Below are 21,257 nucleotides of genomic sequence, written 5' to 3' on the forward strand. Positions count from 1 at the left end.
TGATGAAAAAGTGATGACTTTGGGAAAAGGAAAACTGACTTACATTTAGAACAACAACCTGAGAGGCACCATAGATCTTAATTCTGTGGGGATGTGCTATGCTCTATGATTGGATTTCATACTGACAGTCCAGGGATGCTATCATAGTGTTGCTAATGAAATGGAAGGGTTAAATGGAACAAATAATGCCTAGAGCAAAATAAACAACCAAATCATAAAAAGCCCAGCTTCTATTACAACATCATAAAACTTGCCTTTAATATCATTTATCCTTTTGATAGAGGGGAGTATTCTTATGGGAAATTTTCCCTTTTATGTCCCTTTGGTTACCAATTTGACCCTTCATATGAAAAACTCCTGAGGTCACAAATGTACCACTTATAGTAAATTTTAATACAAAACTCATAATTTTAGTCACTTTAGGGTAATTTCTTTCACCTCGGTGTGTTGTTCTCCTTGGCTTTCAAATGAGGTTTTCCTAAAGTCATCATCCAACAGAGTCTGCTTATTAAAAATGTTACAATGAGAACAAGATAGTGATGAATATAAAGAGCCAGAAGGAGTCACTATCATTGAAAATTGCCTTAGTGCAGTTAAGTGAAAACCTATGCTGATAAGAGTCATAATTTTCAGTAAAGCATATTCTTGTGGCTTAATTTGTTCTACCAGACCAACCATTTCCTCCCACCATTTCTTTCTAAACACAATATTACTTTCTCTCTTCAATTATCTTAAGAGTAGACCTGTAAATAAACACAATAGCTTAATTGTACTTACTTGTGAGCTATCTGTTTTAGTATGGTTCTAAACAATTACCTACTCTAATTATTTTTGTGAAGCTGCTGCTCATCAAAATAAGATAAAAGCCAGTGGTTACAGCAGCAAAGAAATGAACAGCACTTTAAAGAAAGCATAGAATTGCATTGTAAAAGGAATGAAATGAGCTCTAGATACCAATAGACCTACCTACCAAATCATCAACTTCATGAGAGACTGAAGCTCAGATAATAGATTAGTCAAAACATTCATTTAATGAGAAGATCTCTAAGAACTACAGTAGGAGAGGCTATGGTTTACTACTGAGATCTGCCTTCCACAATTAATGCAATTATTCCTCCAGCTGCTACTAGTGTTGGCTCCTGAGACGTCACAACTGAGACCTGTCTAGAAATTGCCCTTAATGTAAGGGTACTGTCAACCCAGGATTACATCCTTCTCTAGAATATCCAGTATCAAAGGACTGATCTATGTGGAGGCTTGGCACCCTTACTTCTAGCTGAAACATCTCTGATTGTTAATACAGAGCTCTAAAACTCCCCTTGAGACTGGCTAAAGCCTTTGGTGAAATTGTATTACAATTCAACTTCTCTCTCTAGACAATCCTGCTTCTCTCATCTCTCTCAGGAATTATTTCCAGAAGCATTCTCCAACAAATATTCTGCATACAAATTCCACCTCAAAGTTTATTTTCTTGGGAATCCAGTCCATGACACACATTTGGACCAATATAACAATTGCATAATTGTCAACCTCAGAATACCCTAAAGTGCCTGAATTTTTAATCATATTTTAAAGGTCAAGCGGTTTTAAAAAAAGATAAAGTATTTGAATTCCTAATCAATTTTTCCTAAGCATTAAACTAAGAGTTCTCTTACCACTGAAAATTAGACAAACACTAGTTTCAGAACCCAATAACTTGTAATTAGGCAAAGATTTCTTGAGCCCCCATGATACACCCCACATAGTGCAAGGAACTAAGCATGGGAAGGCCAATATGACACAGGAGCTGCCATCAAGGAGCAGACACTTACCTATTCTCAATGAAGTGTAGCAATAAAGGAATAGAGGTAAGTATCAGATGAGAAAATGGGACAAAGGGAGAGTGATTATTCTATTTTGGCGAATTTCAGGAATCCTTATATAGGAGAAGATATTGCAGCTGTGATTGCAGACATTCATAAAGAGTTCAGGATGTCAGAAAAGAAAATGTGGAAAGAGTAATTCTGGCAGCTATCCTATAATGGACAAAGTCACAGAGGCAGCCAGAAGGACATTTAAGGAAGAGTGGCAAGACAGAGAATGTACTGGTATATAGAATTAACTATGAGGAATATCTCCAGCAATATGATATGATTTGTGTTTTAGAGAGAACATTCTGAAAATTGCAGAGAGGAAGTACTGGAGAAAAGCAAGACTAGGAACAGGATAACAAATTATGATACTTGAGTAATAGTACAAATGTGAGATGATGAGAATAGTAACAATTATTAATGAGAATTGTACACATAATAAGAGTAATGACAAATACCAGGATATGGTAACCAAATTCCCCTTAATGCAAGCCTCCTTTTTGTTGATATTTTATACTTTTGGCTTCTAGTGTTCAGATGCAGCTAAGTCTCACCTCCAGGTATATCCCAAGTGACAACCCCACATTAAAATCTATGTCTTCCATGGCCATGTCTTTAGGAACCTTAGTTATGCTTGTAAATTAATTTATTATAAACTTTAGTTATTCCATATTTAATATCTCCCAAATGCACCTGCACTTTAACAAGAGTCTTAATGGATATGTAATGTCTTAACACTGGGGAATGATCCACTAATAATGAAATTGCAGGCTGTTGTTAAATCTTCCTATGCATACGGCCAGTCCCATTTCCTACATACATATTTCTTTTCCATCAAGAAAAATTGGAGCATAACTTGGTGCATAAAACACCTAATTATAAGCAAATTAAAATTTTTAATATGGAGGTCTTTTAAAATAAAATCCTTTGTTGACATAATTATACAGATTTTACAAGCACCACACCTAGAAGAAATCCAGCATCACTACATTAGGATGAAAGAAGATGGCTTAAAATTGGAAGAAAAGAAAAAAATTCTAAAAAATTGAAATTTATATTTAAAAACTTTAAAAAAGAGTATTAGGGTCCTTATATTCCAACTTTTGAAATTTATAGATAAATCAACTGATGACATAAAAAACACCACAAAGTAATGTTCTCCAGGGTTAAGTAACTTATTCACATTAATGAAAAATCTAAGACAATAATGGAAGTCACATGAATTCAATATTTCAATTAGTTTTTTTTCCTAATACTTAATACATAAAAATACTCAATCCAATTCTATTACATTCTAGTGGAATGAGAACATATAATAATGACTTGATTGGGATTATAATAGCCAGGTTTTACCATTTCTTTCTATTCCATTTTAATAGAAGTTTTTATAAATTTCACTAATTCATTAAACTCCAATTTCATGAAGCAAGAAAATGTATTTTATAGATTCCTTCCTAAATCATGGGTTTTTGGTGTTGTGTTTTGTTGTTGTTTTTGTCAAAATTGTTCCCTCTTGAAGTAGCTTGAACAGATCTCCCCATCACACATTTCTGACCACAGAAATGTTTCTTCCTTCAGTCCTTGGAATTAGCTCTTCAGAAAGAAGCCACTTTGAGGGCTTGGCTTCAAATTCTTTTCGGTAGAGTGGAGTATAAATAGATTCAATTCAATAATACAAGATTTTTAGGCTTCTTCCTTCTTATCCCCAGCAATTCTTGTTACTTAGAGACATGGAGACTAAATGTCCAAAAGTTTTCAAGTTGCACACTCTCAAAGGACAAGTGGAGGAGTCATGTGGAGACAGGCCTGCAAAGAGCTGTCCTCAGACCTCACATAGAAAAGGGTGGCAATAAATGAGAGGAGATGATGATATGTGCTCAAAGCCATTCTTCAGAGCCCATACACATCTACAGCTATGTTCAAAACTAATGTGCTGACATAAATTACCTGGAACAAATATATGGAAGAGATTTGTGATGAAGATAGGCAGAGGAGAGCAAAGAACAGTTAGAAAACAAACAAATAAGAAAAAAACAATGATGCATTAGCAAAAGATGTCTGGGTCACTCCAAATAGCATATTTAATTACTTATGACTGTAATTAAAATATAAAATAAGAAGAATTTAACTTTGTTTTTATAAAGTGCAAGTTGACATCTATTCTTAACAATTTAATGAGAGATACAGAGTGAATTTCACACAGAGTGAATTTTTAGATAAAAATGTATGTCATGTATTATTTATCAGAAAATCTAATAATGAGGTTTGGGTTTGCTGAAATATGAGAGAGAGAAAGAGAGGATAGGGCATCCCATAAATGACAAAGGATCTAAAACGATACAGTACAGTGATTTTTAATTCAAAACAAGAGTACTAAATTAGTCACCAGTATTTAATGCATATCTGTCAATTAGCATTGTCAAAAATATACATGTTTTGCTGTGATCTAGGACTCAAATATGTTAAACTATTAATTACATTCTCAGGTACTTTAATTCTAATTCTATTATATGGATTAATTTAATTAATATTATATAAAAGTTTTATTCAAATCTCTTGAACAATTTTAATAAAAATTTAAGATATGACAGTTATCCACTATGAATTATACAATAAGTTTAATATAATGAAGTTGAGAATGCAATACAAGTAAAGACTATCTGCAATTTTTAAAGAAAAGACTTGTGTAAATCTTTTCATGATCAATAGTCATGCTGGCTTCAAATGATCAAACAGCATGTTATTGTTATCAACTAGCAAGTTTTATATATACTAGAGGCTCAGTGCACAAACTTTGTACTGGGGGGGGTTCAGCCCAGACTGCACCCTCTCTAATCCGGGACCCCTTGGGGGATGTCCAACTGCTGGTTTAGGTCTGATCCTGGGGATACTGCCCCCCCTGCCAGCCTGGTTGCCTCCAATGCCCCCCCCCGGCTCACCTGGTCACTCCCAACTGTCCCCCGCTGCCATCCTGGTTGCCCCTCATGGCCCTGCCGCTGGCCTGGTTGCACCATGCAGCCTACTGTTCAGTTGTTTGGTCTTCCCTCACTAACCCCCCTGCTGGCCTGGTCGTAGGCAGTTATCTTGTGAGGGCACGAGGTTAATTTGCATATTACCTCTTTATTATATGGGGTGTGTTTGTGTGTGTGTGTGTGTGTGTGTGTGTGAAAAATAGATGGAAAATTTTATATGTTAATTACTTTGCCTATATTTCATCACAAGATGGGAATGCACAAAGAGGGTAAAACACATACATTTTACCATTTAAAAAGATTCAGAGAACAGTTATATAAAATAGAATGGTAAAACTAATATGCTCTGTTCTTTTAATGTCTCACTACAAATTCATATCACTTTCCTTAAAAATAAACAAACACAGTAATTTCCTCAAGTGTTCTAGTTCCCCATACTCTTAAAAAATTGGATGTTAATGAAGAGGTGGGATGTAGGCCTATCGCAGTGTGTTGAGAGAGAGAGAGAGAGAGAGAGAGAGAGAGAGAAGGAAGGATGGAAGGAAGGGAAGAAGAAAGGAAGAAAGAAAGAAAGAAAGAAAGAAAGAAAGAAAGAAAGAAAGAAAGAAAGAAAGAAAGAAAGAAAGAAAGAAAGGGGGAATCCATTGCCTCAAAATATCATAGGTTCTTTCTATTCAATTCAGAATTTATGCCTCATAGCAATGCTACACATCCAGACCAATCTATTAGGAAGGAAAATGTATTCCAGTGCAAAAAAATTTAAGTTGTATTTAGAATCAGACTTTAAATAGTAAGGCAGGCAATTAAGATTGTATGAAAGTTGCTGCATTTGAAGCCTAAAGAAAGTTTCAAATGTCTCAAGATAGCAACTAAAATCAACTCCAGAAGCAGAGGAAGGAGATGAGGGAAACAAAGAGAAAAAGTAATAATAAATAAAATCATATAAAATAAGACATTAATCCTTTCTACTGGTATTTTAATATCTCAGAATAGAATAAACACAACAAATGAAACACTTTAATTTTGACATGTTGTCTATTTGCTTCATAAAATGTACTTTAAAAATTGGATTATGTTTGCATTATAGTTACTAAAGATATTTTAGATTGTGTGACTAGAGTACATAAACCATCCATGCTTCATGGACATTTTGTATATCTCTCTATTTAAAAATATCAAAATATATGTTTTATGCATTCTGTGTGCTTTGCTCTTGGTTAACATGACATTAAAAGGTTTTGTGAATTTGACAAAATGTCCTAGATATAATAGATAGCAAATTTTCTCATGTAATTTTTAAAAGCTCCAAAATTATTGGAAACACATTTATAATTTTGATCGATAAAAAAGGGAAAATTACCTTGATGTTTATAGCTTTCATAGAATAACATTGCCCTTTGAACAAATTAGATGTAATTATACCACAGTGCACCTTCATTAAGTTTAGTCATTATTCGGTATACACTGAATTAGAATTTTACTTCCATTCTTAGTTTTGAAAAAGAGTTTATCTGACATGATAATTTATCTTATTTAAAGTGCAGAGTTCTATAACTAAAATGATAGATCTACTTTAGCAAATAAAGAGTCAATTAGTTATTAAATACTACTAAAATCTGTATTTAAAATATGTACAATGCCAATTTTGTAACATGAAGAAAGCAGAAATGCTTTGAAAGCTAAAAATGTGGAGTTTTATTAAAAATACAGTAAATATAGAAGACCTTTCATTTCCTTCCCTCATTCTTTTTTTTCTAATCTCACCTCATTGTGCTATAGTCATATCAATGATTAGTTAATCTCCAAATAAACCATTTATTTTAAAGTATGTTACTTCTGTTTGAAATGCCTTTGCCACTCATGGTTTAAGTCTTTAAGCTATAAAAGGTAAATGTCTATGAAGGTTGTTGGCTTAGGATAATGGAATTATGGGTGAATTGTCTATTCTTTCCTGTTTTTCTTAATTACTATAATAGTGGTTTTGTAAATGAAAGAGAAAAACTATATATATATATATGTATATGTGTGTGTGTGCGCGTGCGTGTGTGTACTTTAACCCTTTATAGGTAGCTCCAAACTTAAGACATAAAGTTAGTATTCAAGAAACAAAGTGATTTTCCTTCCTTGTTATAGCATATATGTAGGGCGTTCTTTTTTGTAAAGTATTATCACAAAACACATGCTTTTTGACACCAAAGCTTAAAATCACTTTTCTTTCTAAATCTGAACTAAAGCTAGGAAGGAGGTCACTCCTTACCGCCACCCGCACTGGAGTGTTGAAAGCCCTTCCCTATGTATGAAATAAGCCCAGCAGGAAGGAAACATGATCCTGCACTCCGTGTGTACCCTTGGACATCTCTCACAGGTAGAAAGAAATTTAAATGCCAGCAGAGCCTGTTTCTACAAACTAGCTACATACACACATTTCTGCCAAGAACAAATCTACACCCCTCCTGAGCTGTCTACTTGTGCCAGTTACAAAACTTCAATTTGTTCTTGAGAAAATGTTATCCCTGTAATTCTATCCAGTCAGTGCATCCTTAAACGCTGTTTTCTGCTTGAGGGTTGTTAAAATTAAGCCATTTCCCTTTCCAGAAAATTTTTTGTAATCATTTCATGGATCAGAAAAAAAAAACTTTTTTATTAATTGTGCCATTTTTTAGCGTTTACTGCCTCTCAGAAGTGGATACATTGCCCATTGACCCTCATCAGGCATCAATTTATTGCTTCTTACTTGTAGAGCGCAAGCATCTATTTCACATGTACTTTCTAAGTAAGTTATAATAATACCCACGGGGAGCTGCATAGTTTCAATTGTTAATAATAATATCCTGAGTGAGAAGGAATTTACTTTTTGAAGTAAGATTATTTATGTTCTCAGTTGCTATCCAAACATGTTTAGGGCTTGGTTTGGGGGGCATGTTTTATTTTTTTTCCTTGGGGAAAAAAACCCAACACATATTTGTTGAACTTAAATTGTCCAAAATGTAGAGCTCAGCTGTTTCAGAAGTCATGTTTAATACTCATAATTCACAGATAAAAAACATTTATCTCTCTATAAAACAAAGCAATCTTCTTACCAAATCATGTCATCAGATATAACTTTGTTTATAATACAGTAATCTTTACCAAAGCCACATTGGCTTCACTGTGAGTTATTATTCTGTTCACCTCTCCCTTCCCCCTGCTTTATAATTAGCACTTTAACAACATGTGCATAGCTCATAACTGATGTTCTCTGTTTGCTCTGCACTTTTTAACTAACAAAGCAAACAAAGTTTCTGGAACAGCTCCTCTCACCGTTCTTCATCTCAGGCCAGTGCCACGGAGGAGACAGCCACTCTGCCCCTGGGAAGCACCATGCTAAGGATGTGGATCAATGAGCGAACCTCAGTCTGCTGCATATCAATGACTCATTTATTTGGTGACTGATTCTCTTCCACCTTTCACACTGTGTTTTCTATAAAATAAGAAAGTCCTGTGGCTTCACAGGTCCAAATCTACATAACAAAGAGGGGCATTATGACAACGTCCAACTGGTCCAGAAATAACTGAGAAGAATCAGAGGAGTTCAGGTCATGCAAAAATGTGGCTGTGCTGTAAGATTCATAAATTAATACAGTTTTTGGACTCCATATACAAATTATTTCTTTAACCTGAAAAAGTGACACATGTGATGTCTGTCCAACAAGAAAGGGTGTTTGTTTATTTATAAAGAGTGTTGTTGTGTGTTTTTTATAAAGTTAAATTTGGGCACAGCTGAACAAAGACAAAGAAAGATCAGGAATTATATAAGATGAGAAAAAGTCACGTAAAATAAAATAAAACATAATACAAACAAAAATATTAAAGAAATGTCAAAACCACACAATTTCCAACCAGAATATGATACATTATGTCAACAGAATTACTAAAAGCATGTCCCAGCATTCCAATTAATTGGTGAAGCCTTTCATATTTCAAAAACAAATAAATAAAATGTATTGTTCCACCATAGTTCATAATACAAAGTAAAGACACATCCTATATAATAAAAGGATAATATGCAAATTGTCCCCTCAGGAGTTCAACCACTTGCTATGATGTTTGCTCACCACCATGGGGCAGCACAGAATGAAGGAAGGACCCAGCAGGCAGCAGAAGGCCTCAATCGGCCCTGATCGCCAGCCAGGCCTAGGGACGCTACCCGTGCACAAATTTTGTGCACCGGGCCTCTAGTTTCTTCATAAACTATACAAGGCCTTTCATTACCTTCCCTCACCTCATTGTGTTATCCTATCTAATAAAAGAGTAATATGCAAATTGACCATCACTCCAACACACAAGATGGCCTCTCCCATGTGGACACAAGATGGCTGGCAGGGAAGGGCAGTTGTGGGTGATCAGGCCAGCAGGGGAGGGCAGTTGTGAGAGACCAGGACTGAAAGGGAGGGCAGTTGGGGGCAATCAGGCCTGCAGGGGAGGGCTGTGGGGGGTGACCAGGCTGGCAGCGGAGGGCAGTTAGGGACGACCAGGCCAGCAAGGGAGGACAGTTAGGGGCAATCGGGCCAGCAGGGGGCAGTTAGGTATCTATCAGGCTGGCAGGGAAGTGGCTAGGAGGCTACCAGGCTGGCTGGGGAGGGGGAGCAGTTGGGGGCAATCAGGCTGGCAGGCAGAGTGGTTAGGGGCAATCAGGCAGGTAGGCAGATGAGCGGTTAGGAGCTAGCGGTACCGGATTGTGAGAGGGATGTCCGACTACCGGTTTAGGCCCGATTCCTGTGGGATTGGGCCTAAACAGGCCAGACATCCCTCAAGGGGTCCCAGATTGGAGAGAGTGCAGGCTGGGCTGAGGAGCACACACACACACACCCCTCCCCCCCTTGCATGAATTTCGTGCACCGGGCCTCTAGTAGTCATATAAAATGATTAGTTACTCTACAAATAAACCATTTACTTCAAAGTATGTTACTTCTGTTTGGAATGCCTTTACCACTCACTCCTCACATTTTTTTCTTTTATTTCCCTGCCCAATATACTTCTGATTAATGTGAATGCTATTCAAATATTCCTTCCAGTGCTAATTCCTTCTTATAAACTCCTGTAACATATCCTACTTACATTTATTACAGCATGTGTCTCATTGTCAAATAACTGTTGACTTATCTGTGGCATTGCAAACCTGTGTAAGGAAGGAGTTACATTTTGTTTATTTTAGTATTTTTAACACTCCACACATATTGAAAACCAAAATCTTTGTCTAAGTTATAAAAATATTGAACAATATCTGTTTCAATACTTTTCTCATAGGTTTGTCAGTAAGAACTATTTTGAATATGCTATTTATATTCAAAAGCTCATCTTAAATATATCTTCTGATTAAAACTTACAATTATCCTACCAAGAGTATTTCTTAGCAGCAACTCATGTTTCTGATGTAATTGTCAAGCCCCAAATTATTAATGTATATATTTCTATTAGCAAGCAAATAAAATTATTTAGAAAACATTACTGTATATATCACTTAGTAGTTTTTAAATTAGATATTATAGAGAGACTGGGAGTGATTGGAAGTAATCAATAAAACACTTATGAAATGATAATACATTTTAAATATTGCTGTCACAATTGACTCAACAGTGCATATTTTCATAACACTTTGTCATATATAAAAATTACCTTTTATCAGATGAAAATACACAGATTTATAAACTTATGTTTACATGAAAACCTACACACAAATGTTCATATCAGTTTTGTTCACAATTTCATAATTTCCTAAAGTGGAAGCAATGAAGATGTCTTTCAATCAGTGAATGTTTAGGCAAATTGTGGTACATTTATACAATGAGATACTATTCCACAATAAAAAACAAACCATCAAGTCACACCTGGGTGGATACATTTAAAAAGCATCCGGCTAAGATAAAGAAGCCAGTCTGAAAAGCCTACATAATATCTGAATCTACTTATATGATAATCTGGAAAAGGCACAATTATAGAGACTGTAAACAGAACTATTTTTCAGAAGTCTGGGGTTGGGGGCAGGGCACATTGACTAAGGATTTTTTAGTGTCCTGTATCTATTCTGAATGGCACTACAATGCTAGATATATGACACTATGTTCTTGTCAAGACTTTAAAGAACAAAGTGCAAATTTTAATGTATACAATTTTTTTTAAATATATTTTATTGATTTTTTACAGAGAGGAAGGGAGAGGGATAGAGAGTTAGAAACATCGATGAGAGAGAAACATCGATCAGCTGCCTCCTGCGCATCTACTGGGGATGTGCCCGCAACCCAGGTACATGCCCTTGACCGGAACCGAACCTGGGACCCTTCAGTCCGCAGGCCGAAGCTCTATCCACTGAGCCAAACCGGTTTCGGCTGTATACAAATTTTTAAAAAATTTTATGGAAGCGTGGGAAACTCTGTAGGATGGCATGCAGAATGTGACAAAAGAATCCAGCTGCATTACGTATGCATTAAATAACTTCACTGAAGGGGATGGGGAAAGGGTGTTGACCTCAGTAACTCTGGAAATGAGTGAAATCTGTAAGACCAAAGGCAAATGAAACAACACAAAGTTGTGCACTCTAATAGTTTAACAATTTTTAAAACAACTGTACACATATACTGGAATTGAATCATTAAGTAAATGAAAAGGCAGTGATGGGAGCCAGGTTTCTCACTGCTGGAGTAGGAGGATACAGATAAGCAAGAGAAGGATAGAATGATCCATGTGGCAATGGAAGAGAGTTGGAATCATCAGTATAAATTCATGCTTAGCTTAATACAGATATGAATAGTTACATCCCAAAATATTTATAGATATGTGCATAAACATGAATTTGTATATATGTACTTTTTCTGTCAGCTGAGGAGGCCAAGAATTAATGACACCCCAGGAACAATGACTGTACCCAGAGATCAGATCTTAGTTTCTAATACCATTCTCCAATTAAGTAAAACAGTGCTCCCTAGAGAAATGACTGATTTTAGAATTGGGGCAAGCAATACACAGGAGATCCTAAAGCATTGTATTGTGCCAGAAAATAAGGAAGTGCTCAGAAAACAAAGTCTGCAATGCATGTCAAAATGAGCCAACTGAAAAAACTCCAAATGCTAAACCTGGAGCATTTGAGCAACAGAATGAGGTAATATTAGATTATAATCTAAAGTATAAAATAAATTTCCATGAGTCACCACTACTGATAAACATAAATTATTAAAAAGATAAATAAATAATTGGGGATAGAATAAACAAATTTCTTGGGCAGAAAAATTCCAAAAATACTATATACATACTTTACCCCTAAAGGCATAGAACAGAAGTTCTCATTCCCTGAATATGATCTGCACACAGTGACTTTCTTCAAAAAAAGCTGGGGAGGGGACTTTATATCCAGGTAGTCAAAATTAAAATCCATACATATGTCGTATTGGTAGTATATTCCCTTAATACAATGTGATGAGAATGTACCTCTGTTATTTTTCTTCCCAAAACATTTAATCCCAGTACAATCTTGAGGAAAAAATAAGACAAATCCACATTGAGGGATATTTTGCAAAATAACTGACCAGGACTCCTAAAAAATAAGGTAATCAAAAATAAAGCCTGAGAAAATGTCACAGCCAAAAGAAGCCTGAAGAGATGTGACATGATGACTAAATGTAACACAGTATTTAGGATGGTCTTCTGGAACAGATAAAGGACACTAGGTAAAAACAAGGGAAATCTGAATAAAGTATGGCCTTTATAATAATGTATCAATATTGCTAAAATAATATCCCAAAGAACCTTTTTTTGTTAACCTTTCATTTGCTCACCCCCCCTCACGTACACACACACACACACACACACACACACACACACACACACAGAGTACACACAATAGTGACTCACATAGTGCACCAAAACTAACACACTATGGCATGATTAGTATTTACCTTCAGTAACTCTATAGTTATTTCACTTCAAAGAAGACATACCAAGAATAAGTTTGCATGTTTATTTAAGATCTGGTCCATGATAAAGATCACCTCTAAAAAACAAAACAAAATTGTGTGTTTTTTTGTGTGCATATAATTTTTTTATGCGACTTATTAAGTTATTGGGACTTTTATAATTAAAAAATTTTATATCTATCAGAAAAAAGATTTCATAATATTCTTATACTTTACAGAAGTACATTTGAATATTAATTATACTATTCTTCTCAAATTTAAATTGCATAATTTAGAAGTTATTTTTAAAATAACATCTCTCATGTATTTATTGCTCCATTTATCTTACAATTAACAAAAGGAATTTGGAAGACTTTTGTATAACTGGCAAATTAAAATAGATTTTTTTGATATTTTTAATGGAAAAGTTGTGAAAGTATTTTGTAATTGGATATATATAAGGATAATGTCATCATCTTAAAAATTCTGTGAAGAAGTGTTTATTATAACATTTCTCATATAAAAACACTCTTGGTCAGGCTGGGAGGTATTTAAAAATTTCTTTCACTTTCTTGATATGCTGAGAGAAAACATGACATGTTTGGTTTGTTTTTTGATTAGAGGAAGGAATTGCATATCATCATTGGTACTCATTTAAATTATCAAAATTTCAAGAGCAAATTAATGTTGCTGATTTATTTGATATTTGTATACTAATATTTTATATTTATACACAGATAATTAAAATAGAAGAATACTTTGAAAAAGCCATGTTGTAAATGAAAAGTTTAAATGACTTATCAAATCATTCACAGGTAGGAGTGATGAAGCCAGGAGTGTCATTTTTTTCCTTGTGATTTCAAATTTTAAAATTGTCATGTTGTAATAACTTATTATTATCATCAATATGAAGTATTACCTGTGGCTAAATGAATCATTATTGTTATATATAGAATTATGGAGTCACTCAAAATTTTGCTTTGGGATCCAGGGTCAGTAGTTATTCCAGAAGCTCAGTGGACAGTCACTATGATAAGAAAACCAGGGACCAACTAATTATGTCTAAAGTTCAGAATAATTACTTAAGCAAGTGTATAAATATACAAAGCAAAAATGACAAAACCTCACTCTATATCCGACTTGGTATAGAGAAATGAAAATAATTTTCATTTCATAAATTATTTTTAGTTTCTCTCAACAAAGTCATTGAAATTGGAAACATTTCTTTATTTTTCTGTTTCCTTTTATTTTGACATAGTAAAAAATTCATTGTGGTGAGTTTATTAATAAGCATTATTTTATAAATATTCTGGATATACTAGTACAAGCAGCATTTGTAAATACCAAACTAATAAAAATAATAATAATATAATTGAAAGGTGATATTAAAATTATTTCAGCATATTACATTTCAAATTGTGTCATGATCAAAGTTTCTGAAAATGTGACATCATCTCCCCTGGGTGATTTAATTTTATTATAAAACTCCAAAATTACTTAATATCATCAGTGCCTTTTTGTAATACCTGACAGACTCTTCATAAAACATTAAAGCATAATATCAGATCTAAAAAAAAAAGTATACTGGCAACAGACCGAGGGCTGCCAGAGGGGATGGGGTTTGGGGACTTGGTGACAAAGGTGAAGGAATTGAGAAGTACAGATTGATAGTTACAGATTAGTGATGGGAATGTAAAGTATAGCATAGGAAATGTAGTCAATAATATTGTAATAACTATGTATGGTGCCAGTTGGGTACTGGGAATATCAAGGGGAACACGAGTAAAATATATAATGCTGTACACCTAAAACTAATAAAAATACAGTAATATCAAATGTAAACTGTAATTAAAAATTTTAAATTAAAAAAATGTAAAAAGATATTACCTGGCATTTTAATCTTATCTTGTTTGTGGCATGTGGTTGTAGACAGAGGTTATTATGAAAAGTTGGGGAAAATAAGAAATAAATTTAGGTATACTGGACTTGATTTGCACTTGGAAAAAAATCCCGAAGATTTGAGAAATGGATAATTGGGAGGCACAAGCATAGTGGAGACTGAATGAATGAAAAGTCTTTCTACTTCAGGGTGTAAAGAAAGACTATCATCTGGGTCAAATGACATTGGGGTTGTTTTATACTTTTGGGAATCTATACTGCTATGCCTGACATATTGAGTCAGTGTCCCAATAGAGATTTTTAAAAAATCTCTCCCAACGGAATCGAAATTAACACTTAAAAAGGAACCAATTTAGGTTGGAGTTGGAGAAGAGATTAATAGGTGGCACACAGATGATTTTTAGGAAAGTGGAAATATGCTGAGTGATACAATAATGATGGCTACAAGTCACTATACATTTGTCCAAACCCATACAATGTAAAACACCAAGCATAAACTTTAATGTAAACTATGAACATTGGATGATTACGATGTGTCAATGTAGATTTATCAATTGTAATAAATGTACCACTTTTGTGGGGGATGTTAATAATAGGGGAGCTATGTATGTGTGGGGCAGGGGCTAAATGAAAAATCTCTCTCTTTCCCTCTAGTTTGCTATAAACCTTACACTGCTTTGAAAAATAAAATCTCAATATTATTAGAGGTTAAAAAAAAGAATCAGTCTACTCAAAATTCTTTTAAATGGAAATAAACCAATGAAAGAGTTTTCTTCATCCAACTTTGTGAGCAGTCTCTATGTCTATTCTAATTTGGACTCCAATGTGCAAGATTCAATTAACCCCCAGAGGCAAGTAGAATCTATTGAAGAGGCACCAATAAATTAAACATTTCTACCTGACTTTACTTGTTTCTTATCATGATAACAAATCTAAAATTATCACTCTTGAGGCAGAATAACTTCTCACAAAAATTTATACACATGTTAGCTTTAGAGCATACCATTCCATCCATACTTCACAGAATTAACTTTGCCATGTGCCCAATTTCCTTTAATTTCTGAAACTGAAGAGTAACATTTGGAGGCCAAAAGGAAGGTCCATGCTAAATACTTCAAACACATAAAAGGTGAAAATGCTTTATACTTCAGTTAACTATTTTACTATTTGCACTATAATGTGTTAATGATACAGGAAAACAAACAATACGAACTTTCAAACGTTTCTTTTTTAATTAAATGTTTTAAACCCCTCCACAAATTCCTTATTTTCTTATTATAAATACCAGCCACATTGTTCTTAAGGAAATGCTCAGTTTAAGGACTGCATCCAATTATTTCCCTTTAAACTTCTGACCTGGTGAAAGAAGCAGGGCCTCTTTCCAACAGGATAGTTTACTTTTTTGTGATTCTTAGATGGGGGAGCATTGGGAACAGGAATAAAAGTAGGCTTCATCTCATTTGTCTCTATATGTGGGAACAAGGCCAGAAAGTCAGCATGTCTCCAACTTAAAAAGAGCTGAGAGTGTTATAAAACATGTTTCCACCTTTCTGCCCTTTGGGGGTGCAAGTACGGGTGTTTGTCTGTCTTGGCTGCTCATTAACTGGTCTAAAAGGTACAGGAAGTCTCATAAAATTCTCACTATCTAGACTGACATTCTTAGCTATGGGATTAAAACTACACTATAGAAAGAGACAAGATGTAATAGCTTGAAATGCCAAAATTTCATGAAAATATTGTTTCTTGGAAAACTAAGGTTATTACACAGATATTCACAATTTTAAGCTTACCCAAAAGCATGCCACGGGGGCTGTGGCCACCTCTCCCACACACAGCCAGATTCCAAAATGAACTTTTCACCAGCCCTCATGACTGATTCCAGTATGACTCAAACAGAATTCCATTTGCTTGGTTTTGTTTCACCAAAAGCAAATTGAGATTTGCACATGTGAATAAATCATAAGAGCATCCAGTCCACAAGAATTAATTGATGCCTACAGAAAATTCAGGTTTCTTACACAGGCATGCTTCATTTTATTGCGCTTTGCTTTATTGTGCTTTGTAGACACTGTGTTTTATACAAATTAAAGGTTTGAGACAACCCTTGTTGAGCAAGTCCATCAGCATCATTTCCCCAACAGCTTTTTCTCACTTCATTCTCTGTGTCACATTCTAGTAATTCTCTCAATATTTTAAAATTTTAAAATAGTACTTGTTTTTTAAAATTATTATTTGGTTTTTTTCATTATTATTATCATTTCATTATTATTTGTTATGGTTATCTGTTATAAGTGATCTTTGATGTTACTATAGTAATGGTTTTGCGTTTCCATGAGCCATGACTCTATAGGAGGGCGAATGCAATGGGAAAATGTTGTCTGTATTCTAACTGCTCTACTAACCTGCTGTTCCCCAATCTCTCTTCCACTCTTCAGGCCTCTTTATTCCCTGAAACACAACAATATTGAAATTAGACCAATTAATAACTGTACAATGCCCTATACGTGTTCAACTGAAAGGAGGAGTTGCATGTCTCTCAATTTAAATCAACAGTTAAAAATGATTAAGCTTAGTGTGTAGGGAATGTTGAAAGCTGAGATAGGCTGAAAGCTGGATCTCCTATGCCAAACAGTTATCCAAGTTCTGAAAGCAAAGAAAAGCTCCTTAGGAAAAGTAAAAGTGCTACTCCAGTGAACACAGAAATGATAAGAAAGCAAAACAACCTTATTGTTTATATGGAGAAAGTTTTAGTGTTCTGGAGAGATCAAAACAACCATAACATTTTCTTATGCCAAAGGATAATCCAGAGAAAGATCCTAACTCTCTTCAATTCTTTGGAGGCTGAGAGAGGTGAGGAAGCTGCAAAAGAAAGAGAGAGGTTTGAAGCTAGCAGAAGTGGGTTCATGAGGTTTAAGGGAAAAAGCCATGCCTATAACATAAAAGTACAAGGTATAGCAAGTACTGAGGAAGAAGCTGCAGCAAGTTATCCAGAAGATCTAGTTAAGATACTTATTGAAAGTGGCTACACTAAACAACAAATTGTCAATGTAGATGAAACAGCCTTATACTGGAGATACCATTTAAGACTTTCATAGCTAGAAAGGAGTACATCTGGCTTCAAAGTTTCAAAGGATAAGCTGACTCTGTGGTAGGGGTTGATGTAGCTGGTGACTTTAAGTTGAAGCCCATACTCATTTATAATTCTGAAAAGCTTAGGACCCTTAAGAATTACATTAAATCTGCTCTGATTTGTTCTCTATAAGTGGAACAACACCACCTGAATGACAGCACATCTGTTTGCAACATAGTTTTCTAAATAATGTAAGACCACTGGTGAGACCTTTCGCTCAGAATAAAAGATTTCTTTCAAAATATTACTGTTCATTGAAAATGCACCTGAAAACCCAAGAGCTCTTCTGGATATGTACAACAAAATTAATGTTGTTTTTATGCCTACTAACACATCATCAATTCTGCAGCCCATAGTCTAGGAGTAATTTTGACTTTCAATTCTTATTATTTAAGAAATACATTTTGTAAGGCTATGGCTGCCACAGATATTGAGTCCCCTGATGCATCTGGACAAAGTATATTTAAAACCTTCTGGAAATGATTCACCATGTAAATACCATCAAGAATGTTTGTGATTCATGGGAAGAGTAAAAATGTTAATATTCAATGAAGTTTCAAAGAGGTTGATTCTAACTCTCATGGATGACTTTGAGGATTCAAGATTTCAGTGGAGGAAGTAATTTCAGATGTGGTAGAAAGAGCAAGAGAACTAAAATTAGATGTGGAGCCTAAAGATGTGACTGAATTGGTTCCATTTCATAATAAACCTTTAATGGATAAGGAGTTGCTTCGATAGATGAATAACAAAAGAGGTTTCTTGAGACAGAATATAATCCTCGTGAAAATACTGTGAAGATTGTTGATATGACAAAAATATTTTAAAATAATACATAAATGTAGTTGATAAATCAAATTTCGTAGTCTTATTTTAAGTTATTGGCACACCTACCCCATCCTTCAACAGTCACCACCTGATTAGTGAATACTCATCAACATCAAGAAAAACCTCCACCAGCAAAAAAAGTATGAATTGCTGAAGGGTCAAATGGTAGATAGGATTTTTAATCAATAAAATATTTTAATTAGATATTCCAGACTGACCGAGACTAAAGAGATGTGACTGATAAATGCAACAAGTGATGCTGGGCTGCATTTGCTTGCCATAAAGGAATTGTTGGAAGATTTCAATATGGCAGCAGAGTAAGTGGAAACTACACTGACACTCTCCCAGGACCAAACGGGAATTATAACTAAAATACAGAAAAACATCCTGAATAACCAACTGAAGACTAGCTGGAGAGAAACCGGATAACCAAGGATGAAATGTGAAGACTGCATAGAGACTAGTCGGGTGGAGGCATGAAAAGGCTGGCCAGGCTCCCCCAGACAGCAGCTAAAGTTCTGGAGGGATATCTCAGCTATGGGGTGGCGGGTGGGTGGGGAGGGGGGAAGATTTACACTGAGAACTCTGGAGTCTAAACACCAAGGTGGGCTCCCAGCCAACAGCACTTGAACTAAGAAAGGTGCTCATAGAACATCTGGCTGTGAAAAGCAGCAAGGTTGCAGTCTTCCAAGGAGAGATGGCTGGAAATGTAAACATCTTCTTAAAGGGGCAAATCACAAAATTTCATGTGCAGCCACTCACCTTGGGCTCCAGCAGAGGGAGGACAGAGTGGACTGGAGCTGTGTGAGGAGAATCCAGGGTTGGGGGATCTTGGGTGAGAGCACAGAAGGCAGACACCTCAATTTCCCGTGCTGAGTCATTCCCTCATACAGCAGAGGACATCTTCTCCTGCAGACCTTTACCATTCGGGTATCTTTTGCCTGGGGGGTTGGGGGGAGCAATTTCCCCACCCTGTTAGAAAACCTCTTGCTCTACCCTGTGACCCATAGCCTGAGGCTAATCAATCCAATAATATCAGACTACAGGCAGAGGTGGGTCTCTGGAGGCTTTGAGTCTTTGTTTGATCAAATTTGGGGCTTGGGGCTAGGAAAAGCAGACCCTGGTGCACATCTTGGTCCTTTCCAAAGGCATCCAGCCCAAGCAGAGGGAGCCACAAGCTGTGGCTTGCTAATAGCTACAAACAGGATACTCAGGGCCAGTCACAAGCAGAGTCTGATACTGCCCAGTACTAGAGACTGGGAGTCATAGCTGCTATACCTAATATATAGACACAAATCCAAACTGGTAGCCAAAATTGGAAAACAAAAAAAATAAGCCCCAAATGAAAGAACAAGAGAATTCTCCAGAATAAGAGCTAAATGAAATGGAGATAAGAAATTTATCAGACATAGAGTTCACAATAATGATGGCAAGCATGCTCAACAACATGAGAAAAGACATTGAAATAATGAAGAATTACATAGCACTAATAAAGAGCACAGTGGAAGGAATATCCAGCAGATTAGGGAAAGCCAATAATTGTATCACTAAATTAGAAGACAGGTATAAACAGATAACTCAATCAGAGATCAAAAAAACAAAACAAAACAAAACAAAAACAATTTAAAAACAGGAGGACAGTAAGGGAGCTGTATGTCAACATGAAACATAGTAATCCTAATATATAAAAACCCAGGGTCCATAACAACCGACCAAGGCTCCACTGGAAGTCAGTCCTGCAGTCAGTGCTGGGTTTCTGTGGTGACCCAGCACTGACTGCTGCTGGTGCAGGCACAGTGACCCAGCACTGACTTCCAAGGGAGCTGTGGATCAGACCTGGAGAGAGGCTGGGAGAGAGAGGCAGGGTCTCATCCGCAGCCTCCATGGCAGCTGTTGATCAGCTGTTGCCTCCCTCTTTCTCTCTGGGCTTTGCCAGCAGCCACACCTCTCTTTCTCTTACTCTGGGGCTCTGCAGGGGCTGCTGATCAGCCCTGCCTCTCTGATCAGGCCCAGAGATAGGCCCAGAGACACTGACTGGCATAGAAACTGACCAATCAGAACTAAATCTGGGTGAACTGTGAGGAGCCAATGACTGCCTAGGAGATGGAGCTTTTGACACTGACTGGCATAGAAAATGACCAATCAGAACCAAATTGACCAGCAGGGGAGGGCAGTTGGGGGTGAGATCAGGCCAGCAGGGGAGAGCAGGTGGGGGCAATCGGGCCAGGAGGGGAAGGCAGTTGGGAGCAACTGAGCCAGCAGGGGAGTAGTTAGGTGTCAATCAGGCTGGCAGGGGAGTGGTTAAGGGACAAGCAGGCAGGCAAGCAGGCAGGCAAGCAGTTAGGAGCCAACAGTTCCGGATTGTGAGAGGGATGTCCAACTGTTGGTTTAGGCTCAATCCTGCAAAGGTCAGGCCTAAACCAGAAGTCGGACATCCCCTGAGTGGTCCCAGATTGGAGAAAGTGCAGGCCAGGCTGAGGGACACCCCCTCTCATGCATGAATTTCATGCACTGGGCCTCTAGTCAATAATAACCTTAAAAGTAAATGCATTAAATGCTCCAATCAAAAGACATAGGGTAACTGAATGGATACGAAAACATGACCAAATATATTCTGTCTACAAGAGACCCTCCTTGAACAAAAGACTCAAACAGG

Source organism: Myotis lucifugus, unplaced genomic scaffold (genome assembly GCF_000147115.1).
Source record: "Myotis lucifugus unplaced genomic scaffold, Myoluc2.0 scaffold_67, whole genome shotgun sequence".
Lineage (NCBI taxonomy): Eukaryota > Metazoa > Chordata > Mammalia > Chiroptera > Vespertilionidae > Myotis > Myotis lucifugus.